The sequence below is a fragment of the Mizuhopecten yessoensis genome, unplaced genomic scaffold (genome assembly GCF_002113885.1).
Source record: "Mizuhopecten yessoensis strain PY_sf001 unplaced genomic scaffold, ASM211388v2 scaffold10393, whole genome shotgun sequence".
Lineage (NCBI taxonomy): Eukaryota > Metazoa > Mollusca > Bivalvia > Pectinida > Pectinidae > Mizuhopecten > Mizuhopecten yessoensis.
Window position 1 is genome coordinate 41827 of NW_018408524.1, and position 10098 is coordinate 51924.

At 34.2% G+C, this 10098-nt stretch overlaps 2 non-coding genes across 2 annotated transcripts; one reads left to right on the forward strand and one right to left on the reverse strand.

Annotated features, from left to right (window-relative positions):
- The first annotated feature begins 2191 nt into the window (after positions 1–2191).
- On the forward strand, positions 2192–2282 carry Trnam-cau. The gene is given in 2 exon segments: positions 2192–2228; positions 2247–2282. It is a non-coding gene; the product is annotated as a tRNA-Met (tRNA).
- Positions 2283–4475: 2193 nt separating this feature from the next.
- Trnam-cau lies at positions 4476–4566 on the reverse strand. The gene is given in 2 exon segments: positions 4476–4511; positions 4530–4566. It is a non-coding gene; the product is annotated as a tRNA-Met (tRNA).
- Between the last annotated feature and the right edge of the window lie 5532 nt (positions 4567–10098).

Below are 10098 nucleotides of genomic sequence, written 5' to 3' on the forward strand. Positions count from 1 at the left end.
TTTTTTTCTGACATGTTGAAATATAATTTAAATTATTTGATCTTTGCAACAAATACAGTATTTAAAAAGCATGTGCCTTGGTAACGCAGTAGGTAGTACCTCAGTCTCATAATCGCATAACACAGAGCGATATGAAGGTCGTGAGTTCGATCCTCTCCCGGTGCAGTAGATTTTTTTTTTATTATATCCTTCATACAATCGTTAAAGTATACGTATTTTGAAGAAATCATTGGATGCGGAGTATGAGTTAAGTATATATATATATATATATATATATTAATACTGAAAATGAGTTTTAATATTTCTCATAAATCAAGTATAAATGCCCATGTATTCTTGTAAATATTAGCATGACTAGATAAACAAAGTAAGGGTGAATCTATCCTAAATATGAGTAAATTAAATCAGAAATGTCAACACGATATACTACACCATGTGACTATTTCCTACCTTCCTTTAGGACTCATCAGTGATTCTATAGGGCAAACAGATTTTAAATACATATTCTAAAGTGTTCTGAAATAAATGCAGACAAACTGGCAAATGAGGATTCCTATATTATGTTTTAACGCTACAAATTTTCAACTTTTCGATGCAACAGACACATTACGTTGCAACTGGGAAAAGTCGTTAAGTTGTACTATATATGATTCCAGCTACAAAGTAGAGCCTACCACTGGGGACGATATCCTACCAGAGGATATCCATGTTGATGTAAAATAATCAATTAAAATAGAAAGAAAGGAAGTATCTTTGTTAAAAAATCAGTCCAGCAATGAGATTGGTTCATCGACGTCTTCAAAAAAGAGGTTGACGAAACGTCGGCGATACAGTTTATTGAGAAGCAGTTTTCATCTGTACAAAAAATAGCGATTCGAAGGTAAGGCCAAGCAGTAATTAATCAACTGTTACCTGTACATTTTATGAAGTTAGGAACATGAATAATCGTATTTTTTATAACCACGTTAAACAGAAAGGTAAAAGTGTTGTCACTTAACAGGTAAATATCGTCACATTTTTTGCTAGATATGTCGTCGAGAAGGAAATTTTACGATGAAGGATATTTATATTGGCATAGTGTACACGAAATTCTTACAACAAAAAGAAATAATTGAGCGAACTGAAGATGCAAAAAAGGAGGGGAGAATAGTGTCACTTTTTCTGGATTGTTTTCACTTAATTTCTTCTGAATCGTCCTTAGTGGATGCCATGGCAAAATAGTGCGTTAGATTTTAAGTTTGTTTGGCTTTTTGAAATTTTATTTGTTGAGTCTTTACTTTGTATTTCAAAAGAAAAACAATTGTCAAAGATAACAAAAATATCTCGATATTAAATGATCATAATGAAATGAACTTTGTTTCGATATATTGGGTTCGAACACAAGACAATTGGAGGAAAATGCTCAGAAAAAATGTTTTTGATAGCAATCATGTAAACAGGAAGTACCAAGGCGTATATTTCAATCCAATAAAATAACAAAAACGTCGTCAGCTTTTGATATTATACACTTACAATTTCTAATAAATAATAGACACTTGTAAACAGTATTAAAACAACAAATTTCCTAAAAAAGGGTTGCGGTTAGTTTTGTGATTTCTTTGTTAAAATTGGTGCACTCAGAAGAGCTTAACCTTTTGCAAGAATATTTACGTTTTGTTTTGTAAAATTAAGCGTATCGACTGTATTGTAGATTAAGAACTGTTAAAATCTTATGTGTTCTAAATGTTAAACGATACTCCTTCATTTTCTACATTAAACAACATTTAACGTCTAGATTTATAGATTAAATAAAACGTATCGATGTCTTTGTATTCTTTACATAAATGTAATACAACGTATACAAATGATTCAAAACGAATGCAAAGTCTCAGTGATCGGAGGGATCATAGTTGTCAGGTGACTTTGTCATCTGTCAAGCTACATCGTGATCCTTTAATGTGGCCTGCAATATATGTACGAAAGCACATACTGTTTTTGCCTGGCAGTCTGTGTTCACCAATGCATTATGGGACATATCAAATAGTTTGTCTCTAGTTTTTACATTTGTCAGATAAATTGAAATCATTTATGGTTACGAAAGTTTTAACAAAACAAATCATTACCAGGATGTACAAAATGTATATTTCGGTTAAATGTTCTTGGTTTGTAAAACGCATTAAACTCGGCAACAACTACTTATTATGTAGCATGTGCCTTGGTAGCGCAGTAGGTAGCGCGTCAGTCTCATAATCACATAGCACATAGCGATCTGAAGGTCGTGAGTTCGATCCTCACCTGGGGCATTTCTTTTTCAATCTTAAATCTTAAATTATTATGGTTATATGTTTTACTCACAAGATCAGTATTATTAAGAACACATTGGATGCTGACTTTAAATTTCTCACAAAATCAATATAAAAAGGTATTAAAATACATTTTGAAAAGTTTAATAATATACTGCCATTTAGTGAAGTGGAGTCTTGATTTTATGTGGTGGCTTTGCCAAATTAATTAATAGAAAACTGTAGTTTCTTTTGTATAGTTTGGCACGTTTTATATGAAATACAACTAATATAAACACTTTAGCTGCTCTATCCAAAAGTACAAATATTTAACAATATTAAGGGTTACAAAGCCGATTTCCTTTCTTTTGCATTTTTACCTTATTTCCATATCGTTTTTGTATGACTTTTTGCTTTGTATTTCATTCTTTTAGCCACTGATAAGTCTTAAATAGACGATAGCCAAGTAGTACATATTGACTTTGTCTGACTTTTTGATAAACACATTTTGTTTTGTTTAAAGACTTATAGCTAGATATAAGAACTTTTGTTTGAGTAACATCTGTGTAACGTTATAGAATTAAACAATATTTTGTTTAAAGAATTAGGCACTTGTATCGATGCATTTGTATATCTTCCCCTCGCTTAAGCGGTGGTCGGGTGGTGCAGTGTATAGCCAGCGAACTTACCTTTCACCAAGGCGGCCGGGATTCGAATCCCTGATCGAACGTGAAAAGGTATAGAGTAACCTGCCCGACACTAGTCTATTTCGGTTCGACGGCTGTCCAAAGCAAATACTTTCCCACAGTCGATCATATATCATGTGGTATAATTAGCGATAGCCTAAGTCCTTGTCCGAAGGGAGCAATTAGCAACAGGTACAGTTGGCCACTAAAGGGTGGTTTGGGGTGTCGGGCGATAAATAAAAAAAGTCACCTACTGTTCCCAGGAATTAAGAGTTCGTTTGCCCTTTATAAACCAAATAATAATGTGAGTCAAGAAACGCCTGTCTTCTCATTAGTAATTATATGAGTGCTTTTTGTTCTATAGAGGCACGGGACAAGCAATATAAATCTGTGATACAGGTTATATTCATTTTACCAAGTGAGACCAGAGCAGACTTTAAGTACGGGCAACGAAATAGCAGGTCATGTATACAGGTACAATATATATCGTTCAAAAGTAAGCATCGTTAGATTTTTACTTGTAACACTATGATATATCAACATATTTGGCCAATATCAGTTGATGTGTTTTGGGCAGGATAGATCATAGTTTGAGTCAAGTAATTATTAGCTCTTTTAACAAAACCAAATAGAGTTTCTATGTGACGTGTCGATGACTAGTACGGTTTGTACCCTATCACATTCATCAGACAAATGACCAGTAAAGCGTATGCGCACAAAGGTGTAAAATATGTACAAGTACTACATGGAACATCTGGAGCAAGAAGCATTAGTCACTGCCCCCATATAATGAAAGTATATTATAACGATATGTTGACGACATACTTGAGATAATCAAGAAGGGGTCACAGAAGGATTTGACCACACATATCAACACCATAAATGCCACTAACAACATCAAATTGACATGTGAGGAGGAAACCAACGAAACAATGCTCTTCCTAGACACTCTATACTGGTAAAGAAAAAAGACGGAAACATAAAGGTAATGGCCTATAGAAAAAAGACCCAGACGAGAAAATACCTGCACTTCAAATATCATCATCCTTTGCACGAGCAGCTAGGCGTTGTACGCACATTGCTGATCTCATACAGGAGTCACATAACAACAGGACAAAACACAAGAGCAGAATCACATCGCTAGGGCCGTCAGAGCATGTGCATATCTGGAATGGGCCTTACAACGGGTCCCAACACAGTATCAAAGTAATGAGAAGAACAAGAAAAGGCCAATTAAGGATAAGCGCAAAACCAAAGGTTAAATAGTCATCCAATATATAAAGGGCATATCCGAAACCATCCAGAGGATATATCGCTGTAATGGCATAGCAACAGTCATAAAGCCGCACAAGACGCTTCGTAATATCCTAGTACATTCTATGGATAAACACCTAAAGAAAACTTCGCAGAATGCGTATACAAAATTGAATGCACTAAATGATTTTTTTTATAATATTGATTTTCTGAGTAAAACATATTATGAAAATAATTCAACAATATTATTAAGGGTAGATTTAAAAAAACGCAATGCCCCGGGTGAGGATCGAACTCACGACCTTCAGATCGCTCTGTGTTATGTGATTATGAGACTGACGCGCTACCTACTGCGCTACCAAGGCACATGATATTCTTTTAGTATTTCTTGCAGAGTTAAATGTGTTTTAAAAACATATAAATTGGACTGAAATATATTTGTGTAAATGCTGGTACTGAATTATTTGTTAAATTTTCGCAACCATTCATAATTTCAAATTATCTGAAAAATGTAAAATAATAATAGAAAGAAAAGAAATATCAACGCCTACTGCAAGGTAAAAACATACTGTCTTTTCGGACATATCTTACAGGCCACATACAGGATCAATGAAATGTAGTTTGACAGGTAACAGAGTCACCTGGTAACTATGAACATTCCGATCAGAGACTTTGAACCAGTTGTATACGTTGTATTTAGTTTGTGTGAAGAAAGATAGTAAATGTATGTGCCTTGATATTTTCTGTATTTCTACATGATACGTAGAAACATTGATCATTTATAATACATACGTTTTCAGCAATAACCAAATCGACAATAAAATCGCAACATTTAATTTGACAAAGCAAAATATCGATATCATTGCAACAGTTTTAGTCCATCTGAGTAAAACAATGTTGTACCTCAAAAAACTAAATTTGCAACACTTACATCTCGCCATCGTATCAGTAATAATAAACTAACTCTTACTTCATAAAATGTACTGGTAACAGTCGATTTACTTCCCTGGACCAAACCTGATAATTGAGGATTTTCTGTATAGATGCATCAGGGCTGATCAATAAACTGCATTGATGACGGATTGTCAATTTCTTTTTTAATACCATTGGTGGTTATTCATATTACTGGACTGGTTTCCTACTTTAGGTACTTACATACATAAACAAATATCTGCCTTTTTACACTAAAAGAAGGTATCCTCTAGTAGACTATCGATCCCAGTGGTAGGCTCTTACTTTATAGATTCAAATGTGGCACAGTTTACAGGTAATACTAGTTTCAACGTAAATTATCTGTTGTAGTTTAAAGATGTACACTTTAGCAATATAAAGGGATTTTATAGGATTCTTTCCTTTGTGTAAGTTTTTCTTTATCTATTTCGGAACACATTAGAATATGTACTTAAAGGACAAGAAGTAGCCATATGGTGTAGAAAAAAATAAGTTGACCGTCTTTCATATTGGATTTCTAAGTCACATTTTTTTTCGATTTGATTGTCATTTTTTTAAACCTGTCATTTTTTTAAACCTACAAATATGTCCATCCAGACATCACCTAATAGACGCGACATGCTGAGCATAATAAGTTTTAATTACAAAACTTCTGTTTCAATAAGCTTTATCGCTTCTTGTGTTTCCTTAGTTCTTGTAATCACAACTTAGAGTTCACTATGTATTTAGTTTATAGTGTATTCAATCGCTTTGACCCTTGATATATGATACATACAATGTACTGTCCCTGTGTCAAAAATGTGCTGCGCTGTTACAAATTACTGTATTTTACGTTCAAAATACTGTTGAGTTTGTATATCAGGTCAAACAAATTGGGATTTATTTTAATTTTAAATTTTAATTTTTGTTTTCATTTGTATATTTTAAGTTCAAAATCTACCATAATGATTTCAAAATGATATTGATTTTTAATTAAAATGAAAAATGGTATCCGTCCCTAAAATAACTGATAACTGAGGAGAAAATACAATGCCCTGGGTGAGGATAAACCGCACGACCTTCATATCACTTTGTATGTGATTATGAAACTGACGCGCTATATACTGCGCTACCGAGGCACACTTTTTCCAATTTGGTATATGGTGTAGAGTAATACATTTGTGTTTCCATTGCATTATAGTTTTATCGATAAAACTATATGGATATATGACATTAAATGTTTCTCAAAGTATGTATAGTTTCCAATTATCAGGGGAAACAAATGCGAAAGTTAGAAAGTATATGTTTAATATGTCCCATCATGCATTGTTTAGCACCTACTGTCAGGCTGTTGTATGGCCTGACAAGAGGGAAACACATCTTCTGCTTGTGTACAAGTATGACAAAACACATAAAAGGATGAAGGACATTGAATTTGACAGGTAACAATTTTACCTTGTGGCTATGCTTACTCATTAAAGGGCCTACATTCTTTGTATGAATCATTTGTTAAATTGTTATTGTGTATATAACGAATAAGGATGAAAGGACACCAGCACATCGTTTTAGTATGTGGTTTCTTACAAACATTATGAATACAGAACCGTATATTAGGTTTGAAGATGTATTCAAGTGATTCTTGTTATTATTATTCTGTTAATAAATTCACGGTATAAAAAAAAAAAAACAACGATAGTGCAGTGAAAAAGGGATTCTGAAAGGTGTATTTCATTTTATGGTTATTATAGCAATCGGTATGTTCGTCTTTTCACAACTTCACAATAGTCATAGTAAAGTATGACAAGTAAATGATTGATGATTACAGTGATGAAATAGCTTACTTTCTTAAGTAGGTGCCTATCACCACGACTTACTCAATTTTTCTTTAACTTCTTTTAAACAATGCCACCAGAGACTCATTCAGACTTAATGCTATATATTCGATGGGAGTATATTACTTTACAGTTATCAAATATCCATCTCACTCAGAAACTAACTCAGGCTAATTTAAGGAGGCACGCTAGTCTAGTGGTAGGACGCCGAGCTCGTGACCGAAGGGTTTCGGGTTCGAGACACGGCACGGCACTGTGTTGTATCTTTGAGCAAAATACTTTACTCCGCTTGTTCCAGTCTACTCAGCTGTAAACAAGTGTGGTAATGGGCAGTGCTGGAATTGTTGAATGCTAGCTGTAGCAATTTAGCGCGGAAATGGCAGCACCGGCTGTATGCTCTACAGGGAGTTGATAAATGTATAGACTGGTTGCAAAGACACTATCGCCACGGATAATAACTTGTGTTGAAGCGGTATATAAGTACCTCGAAACATGTTCGGGAAATATTTCAACGACATATCCATATAACAGTTATTTCATAGTCCGCATCTAATTGTTACTTAAATATAGTGATTTCCTGAGTCAAACTAACGTCAACGTTATCAACACGTAACAATTTATGTTATCGATATTATTGAGGATATAATAATGACATATACTGCCCCGGATAGGGATCGATTGTAAAACCTTCCGATCAATCTTTGTTTATTTATGAGACTGACGGGCAAATAATTTAACAGTTTGTATATGTTATAAGGTAATGAGTTTGTCCCTTTTTTATTGAAATAGGAGTAAAGTAATAATATTTGATATTCGGCTTAATGTCTTCCAAAGCATTCAGTATTTCAAATCATCTCTCAAAAGGAAATACAATAGTTAGAAAGTAAATATTCATCGTGCCTTGGTAAACACGTATATGCACTACCATGTTGTTTTGTGATCTGAATAGGGGGAACCTTTCTGGCAGGTAACAAGTTTAACTGGCGGTTCTGCGTGCTCTATAAAGGACGTCCATTTTATTTTTGAACCAATTGTATGCTTTGTATTGCATACATATAAAGAATAAGGATGGATTGACACACATTCAATGGTTTTGGTATAATATAGAATACAAATAGCCTATTTATTGTTTTCTGCCAATAAAGAGACGATGCTTTGATCATTTAGACGATGCTGTTTGAGTGGCGATACTACAGCGGGTACACAATGAAGGAAAGTTATATCGATTCTTAGTTTAGGACAGTTGGACGTTGAATTTCGTCCTAGAAGGAGGTCATGCGGCAAAAAATCGGACTGAGAATAACATTTGAGATATATTATTGGGGAAAAATATGCCGAGGTTGAAATTGTGAGAATGTTAAAGTTTTTGGTTGATAATGTCGTTTTTGAGATCAGTGGCAAAATCTTAAAATAGAGTACATGCAATTCCTTGACAATGACCCGTTACTCACTTCTGGTCGACACGTTGCTGTTACCTTTTTAGGCTAAATTTATTGAAGAATGTCTCAGGACTAGTAAAACAATCAGATATAATGGTAATGTGTTGTCTTTACAAAATAAAACATTTACACACCTGTTGTTTTTCTTTTTCATTCCCGTTCTTATGTTACATCATGGTCTACAGCGTCGGCATCCGACTAAGCTATAAGATAAACCTTACTGGTCTTAACACTTACGTAGCTGCTTCCGAATCCTATGGTGTTTACATTTAGCAGTTGTTGTTCCGGTATACGTTCTGCACTATCGTTTTAAATTTCGACGGCTTACGTACAAAACTTACAACGCAGGACTTCCAAAGATACAGGTTGATGACGAAAATTGTTCTATGGTCCCAAATTACGATTTTGACAGAAAAATATGCATATTGGTTTTTTTGTGATNTGTCTTTGAACTGTGGGAGAAATAATACATAATAAATCCAAAGTATGTACCGAACAAATATTTAAAGATGTAGATTGATGACGAAAATTGTTCTATGGTCCCCATTGTTTTGTGTGATAATCAAGATCCATTGTGTCATGCCCATTAGTAAGCCTTGTTGTTTTGTTGTCGCTAAGGGTACGTGTTATACTTGGGTTTTCCCATGATTTAAATTTACCATACTGCAACACCTGAAGGACGTATATTTACATTCTTTGTTGCATGTGCCTATATGTCGTTAGTAAACCAAATGTCAGTATATGAGACTGTATACTGCAATTAACAGTGATTCGGTCAGTGTAGGAACATACATGACCACCAGATACTTTCGGTATCAATAGGCCTATAGTCAGATAACTTTCTGGGTTCGTTAGCATTTCGCAATGTAGGTCATCGCAAAAAATAAAGTAACTTGACAAATTATGACAATATGCATTTATTATAAAATGTGTAGGTACCACCAAATTATTGTAAGCGCCATTCTAGATACAAAATTACCGAGTTCGTCAACGTAATCACACAGGGGGTTCGGTTTCGAGATTTTGAGTTATGCATAACATCAGTAAATAATATCAACACTAAAATGCAGCATTTATAAAACCTTGTAAAGTAGACGGTATCGACAAGGTTTTAGAATGTTGTCGTTCTTCAGTGATGTCATCCATCCTTCAATTTCACGAAACAGAACCCCTGTGAACGCCATCTGTTAGCGATGCTAATCTGACCGATTAGACATGGAATCTGTTTCAAACAAAATGTCCTTAGAATCGTTATTACCTACTGAAAGGACCACTTTAATTAAAAATGTCCGAATGTATATGCTGCTGAAAATAACGTAATATTCCTGTCGATGGAAACATAAGCGTTTCCGAGAATACAATACAGTCCGTTCAGCGCCGCATCACTTCCAAATGCATGTAACATATCATTGCGCGAAAAAAACAGCTTTAATTTTAAACAAGCAGAAGTTATGATTATTAACATTTTTTCAACATATACACACTCACATGAAATAAATAGTAAAGTTAAGTTTGTGGTCAAACCATTTTTATGTGCTTGTGGTTTGCAATGACACCAGGGACTATATTATTTCTTCTTCAAAGTTCGGATGTTCTTGAATTTGAACTTACTGACGTCACTGATATGATTAGCGGGAAATTCAAATGTATTTTGCTTCAGTTACTATACAAAACAAACTATATAAATGTAAATATA